This window comes from Octodon degus, unplaced genomic scaffold (assembly GCF_000260255.1).
Source record: "Octodon degus isolate 3935 unplaced genomic scaffold, OctDeg1.0 scaffold00176, whole genome shotgun sequence".
Lineage (NCBI taxonomy): Eukaryota > Metazoa > Chordata > Mammalia > Rodentia > Octodontidae > Octodon > Octodon degus.
In genome coordinates this window covers 3,605,579-3,611,297 of record NW_004524752.1, presented here as the reverse complement: position 1 = coordinate 3,611,297, position 5,719 = coordinate 3,605,579, and the positions used below count along the sequence as shown (strand labels likewise).

The window sequence follows — 5,719 nt, the reverse complement described above, 5'->3', positions numbered from 1 at the left end:
CACCCAGTTACTATCTAAATTCTGCCAGTTGTCTCTTTAAGTATCTCTCAGCCTTTTTTCCATCCACTTGTTTAGATCATTATCATCTCCACCTAAGCTTCCATTTCTGTATCACCCTTCTGCTTTGTCTACTGACTTCTAGTTGTCCCTCCTCCCCCAGCACTGACTCCTAAATCTCCTACTTAACACCCTTCACAGGCTCCTCACATCTGTGAGGTCTGAGTTAGAACATCTCATAAACATTGCCCTGTAAGTTCAAGTTCCAATGCTAGCTTTACCTCTTGGTGTTGTTCCAGAAGTACCCTACACTGTAACAATACTTAGCTACCTTCCTATCTCCTGGGTGTTTCTGGCTCCTGCTCTTCTTGTGACCTTTCACCTTATTTTCCCTTTGCTTGAAATGTTCCTTCTCTCTGCCTGATGGCTCAACTCCTACTGATTCAGAATGCTGGGCTCTGTTAGCATTCATTCCTCCATTCTGCTTTCCCTTTCCTCCAGGAGTTGTGATAATCTTTCCATCAAATCCTTGCCATTTGAGACAGGATCTTGTTAAAACATTAAATCAGCGGGGCTGGGCTCTAATTTGTAGTCCTTCTGTCTCAACCCCTCAGAGTGCTGAGATTACAGGTGTGTACCATCATGCCTGGCAAGTAACCATTTTTAAAAGCATCTTTTAGGTGTAGGCCAGCCAGATAGCTTAGCAGACTAAAGCGCCTGCTTCAGCAGGTACAGGGACAAAGGTTTGATCCCTGGTGTGCCATGCTGGCTCCGCCCCCCGGGGCACACTGAGAGGCAGACTGAGACTGTTGTGCCTGTAATCCCAGTGCTTGCGAGGCTGATAAGAGGAGGACACTAGGAGTCCAATCTGAGTAGTAAGACCCTGTAGACCCTGTACTAAATACATTAAAAAAAAAAACCAAACCATCTTTTAAACAAGTGTGGTGGTACATGCCTGTAATCCCAGCATTCAGGAGGCTAAGGCAGGAGGATCAATTTGAGTTCAAAACCAGCCTGGGTTACAAAGTGTGCTGAAGGCCAGCCTGAATGCATAGCAAGACATGGTCTCAAAAGGAGAAAAAAAAAAAAAAAGGCCTATTTGAATTGTAACACTTATTCTATTGTTTTGAAATGCCTTAGTTATCTATCTCCCTAATAGACTTTTTTTTTTTTTTTTGGAGTATTATTCATCTTTATCTCCCTACAAAATCATTACACGTCTGTACATGTGTTTTGGGGAATATAATTATGTCAACATTAGCATTTAACTAAGCTTTGATCCCAATGATTGAGTGATAAGAGATTTTCATGCCACTGATGGGGGATGCATGGATTTTGGTTAGAGGCTCATATCTCCAATCATATTATGTGGACTTTACCTTTATACTATATGATATTATCACTCTGCTAGTTGCTTAAGGAAACAACCTAGAGTTACCTTGTTTACTACTACTTTTCTTCATAGTTGCACTCAGTGAAGCATCCTAAAATCTTTTGATGTCTATTTCTATAGTGACTACCCCTAATCTGGGTAAGTACCATTCATCTCATAGTCTTGCTTTTTGTTCTCTGGTACAGGGAATCAGATTCACGATCTCACACTTGCCAGGCAGGAACTGTACCGCTGAGCCAAAACCCCAGCCCCTCTTTGCTCTATTTCTGCTCCACTCCAAGGCCCTTCCTTCCTTCCTTGATTCCTTCCTCTGTCCTTTTTTAAGACAGGGTCTTGATATATAGCTCAGTTTGGCCGTGAGCTCACTTTGTAGCCCAGGCTGGCCTCAAACTCAAAGTGATCATCCTGCCTCAGCCTCCTGAGTGCTGGGATTACAGGTGCTCGCCACCATGCCTGGCTTGCTCTTTTTTCTTTTTCTTGCTTTCTTTTTTTCTTATCTTTCTTAATGTGATACTGCAGATTAAGCACAGGGCCTTAGGCAAGCCAGGCAAGCATTCTACCAGTGAGTTACATCTCCATCCTTTTTTTCTTTTGAGATAGGGTCTTGCTAGTTTTCCCGGGTTTATCTCAACCTTTGTGTCCTCTTGCCTCAGAGTCTTGTATAGCAGGGACCATAAGAATGCATACACCACCTAGTTTCTCCAAATCATTTTCTTATGGGGGGGGGCGTGTTGAGATAGGGTCTTACCATGTAGTCCAAGCTGGTCTCAGCCTTCTGAGTATTGCAGTTGTAGGCATGTGCCATCACACCTGGTTCCAAGTCTTTTTCTTTAAAACTGATTACAACATCTCCAAAAGCCTTTATTAGCTTTCCTTTGCACTGAACAACAAAACATTGCCAACAATACAGTTATACTCTTGCTCAAAGCTCCAACTGCAACTATTCCTCCTCCACACACAGTAAGCTCTGGTCTCTTGGACTTTCTGTTCCTCAAACTAGCCCAAAACATTCAGCATCAAGAACTTCATTCACACTCATTCCCTGTCTAGAATGCTGTTTGTCTCCAGGGCTGGCATGCTAACTTCTCTTTAGTTACGTCTCAGCTCAGGTTACCTAAAGTCACCTACACTTATGTCTTCGGAAAATCTAACAGATTAACTGTTGCATCTAAATTATGTTTTAAATCTCTATTTTCTTTGATAATGAAGCCCTAAGAGCCCTTAATTACTTGATCGTGCCATTATTTCACATTTTTATCTCAACTGACCAGTACCTGCAATTGTCTTATTTACTCGTTTTATTATTTATCTTCTCCACTAGAAACATAAGCTTCTACGTGCAAAGGCTGCTACTGTTTTATTCACTGCTGTATTCTTAGCACCAGGAGCACACACTTTTTTTTTTTTTTAAGGAATAAAAGAGACACTGAAAAGACAAGAGTCTTAGGTAGTGTTCGTATATAAGGTGGTCAGCAGAGTCCCAGCAGAAATGAATCCATGTCCTTATTACACTTTGCCTGGAGAGAGGGCAAAAGTCAAATACAAAAGTAGTTGGGATTCCACAGACCAACAGTTGGCAGAAGCAGCCGTGCCAATTATTGCCAGATAGGCAAAACTGGGCAGATCTGCCAACGAGCTCTGGCGCTAAACCCAGCTCAAGGTTGAGGCCAGTTCTGCTTTGGGTGAAGGGTGCTGCCTGCAGTGGGTGGCCAGGAGTTTTACAAGCCCACTGTGCTAGCAGGTCTGCCGAGAACAGTGAGTTCCGGGAGACCCGAGGCATTCGTCCCGGGCGTGCTGACCTGCACGGGAGTGGCCATTCTGACAGCGGAGAACAGCACAGCCCGGCCAGGTTAGCCGATATCGGTGTGAGCCTCCTTCGCCTGCTGCTCCCAGCCTTCTCTTTCACCTACCTTTATCCTAGATGCTCCTACGCCTTGCCTTGGTAAAATCTAAGCGATTGCTATCTAATCCGTGTCCTAAATGTTTTATTATCTAATCTGTGTCCTCAATGTCAACGCATCTTTTTAAAATATATACGTAATAAACTCTCAAGGACCCTTTTACTCAATTGTCCTATTTTTTCACATGAGGTCTTCTTATCTAGTTCTCCTTATCTAGTTCGAGTGTCGCTGAAGGACACAGTCAAATACGATTTAGAGCATCAGTGGACTCCTAACAAAGGTACTGGCTAGGGCTTCTGTTTTGTTCCTTAATGGTTAGTTTTCTACCACATGATCTACGGTTCCACCAGGAGCTTCTCCGACTCCAACGAAACAGCGCCTGACTCCCCTGTCCCACGCTACTACGCAGGGTGCCGTTTGGGACTCAGGGACTCGCAGGAAGTTATCTCGGTCCGGCTCCTAGCGCACGTGCGGGTGGGCAGGGACAGCAGGCTCCAGCCGCCTGCGCGAAGCTCGGGCTCGGGACGTGGGCGCCGGCTCCAGAGCTGGGGTCGCAGACCCGCGCGCCGGAAAGGGGCGGGGCGGTGGGCGGGGCCAGGCGCCCGCCGGGACCACCAATGGAATCTCGAGCCCGAGGGCAGAGCGCGTGACGCAGCCGGGCGGGCGGGGAGCTGGGGGCGGGGGCTGGCTGGGCGAGTCTGGTGCTTTATCTGGCTGTGCGGCCGGGCAGCCGGCGTTGCGGGTCCAGAGCTGCCGGACGTCTTCTGGAGGCTGACCTCCCTGCTGCTCAGGCTCTCGCGGGTTTCCGACTGTCCTTTCGTCTCGGCGGAGGCCGCCGCACTCCGGCGGGCTCGGGCCTCAGGTAACGCCTGTGCTCCTGCTGCGCTCCCTTCCCCTCCGGGTCCCACCCGCCTCAGCCCGAGGGAAAGGAGAGGGGTGGCGGCCGCCTTCCCGGACCGCGGGCCCGGCCTGGTTCGCGGCTGCCCCGCCGCCGGGGGGAGGGTGTCTCGCACATCCCAGGGACTTCGGGAGGGGAGGGCGGGAAAGTTAGCGTCAGGCATCCGGTTTACTGGCAGCCTCTAAAATCCCGGACACTTGTTTTGGTGCCCCAAATTCTGTGGCATTTCAAGCCAAATGGTAAAGAAAGTTTAAGCGGAACCAGAAAGCCACTCAGGAAATCATCTTGGTGTTTTAGGGGAAAAGGGGTGTGCAGGCGAGGGTTGCACTACAAGACTCAAAAACTCTGTGGGGACCAGGTAGTGAAGCTCATTTTATTTTATTTTTTTTGAAACAGGGTCTAACTAGCACAGGTTGCTGGCCTTGGAGTCACTAGGTATCCTAGGGTGGCTTCGAACTCACAGTGATCCCCCTGTCTCAGCCTCCCGAGGGCTGGGATTAGGGATATGTGCCACCACGCCCGTTCTCACACACACATTTTGTGTTTAAGTGTTAGAATGAAGTTTCTAGTTTTGAGCTTAAATGTCAATGACCATGAAATTTAAGCGATGTGTATTTTTAGTAGTCATTTCTTTGTGAAAATCAGTTATGAACTTCATCCTCTTTATTTGTTTGTGGGTTACGATGTTTAGTCACTGACAAGGGAGTCACACGTGGATTTGGAAGGCGCTCTGTTTGAAGGAAGAGTAAATGCAGAGAAATACCAATGCTTTGACGCATCGTGTTCGAGCTGGCTTCGGATTCCCTTAAAGACCACTCTTGCAGCTCCTTTGAGCCTCTTTCCTTCTGGCTCTCAACTCTTGGTTTTACTTTTTTTGTTCCTGGAAAGCCTCCCTCTTTGTCTTGGCTTGTGGCCTTTGACTTTCCTAAACTTGTTAATGTTCCATCCTCCCTTTCCCCAGTTCCTAAACATTCCTCACATACTAGTCTGTTATTTCCTGCTGAAACTCCTTGCCTTAAGCATTCCTAGTACACTACAGTAGCGTCCTTACCAGCAGTAAATGATAAGTTATAATGAGTTGTGTTAGGTTCTGAAGAATTTTTCTACTAGTAAATGTCATGAAGGCTACCTTATTCCAGCTTAAGTTTTTTAGGGTCTCATCCAGCATCTGGTACCATGAAAGAAGGAATGAGTTGGAGATCAGAGGAAGGGAGGTTTTTTTGTTTTGTTTTGGTCTTTCAAGAGACAGGATCTCCGCTGTGCAGTTCAGACTGTCCTTGAGCTCACTTTATAGTCCAGTCTAGTCTCACACTCAGTTCCTGAGTGCTGGGATTACAAGAGTGGGATTACAGGAGTAAGCCACCATGCCTTGCAGGAAGGGACTTTTTGAAGAGAAATATTAGAGGAGAGTTCCTATTTTCAGTGAGAAAGAAATGGAGTTTTTAACAGACTCATTTGTCAAAGCGGAGACCCTTTTTTTGTATTTACCACATGGATAAATGATTATACTAACCATATAGATTTTTTTTT

General features: G+C 46.6%; 1 protein-coding gene across 1 annotated transcript in view; it reads left to right on the top strand.

Annotated features, from left to right (window-relative positions):
- Positions 1-3,977: 3,977 nt before the first annotated feature.
- Positions 3,978-5,719, top strand: part of Soat1 (sterol O-acyltransferase 1) — a 61,556-nt gene continuing 59,814 nt past the window's right edge. Inside the window, exon 1 of the mRNA XM_023703605.1 lies at positions 3,978-4,153. The gene's annotated coding sequence lies outside the window, so the exon portion shown is untranslated. The remainder of the gene's footprint in view (positions 4,154-5,719) is intronic.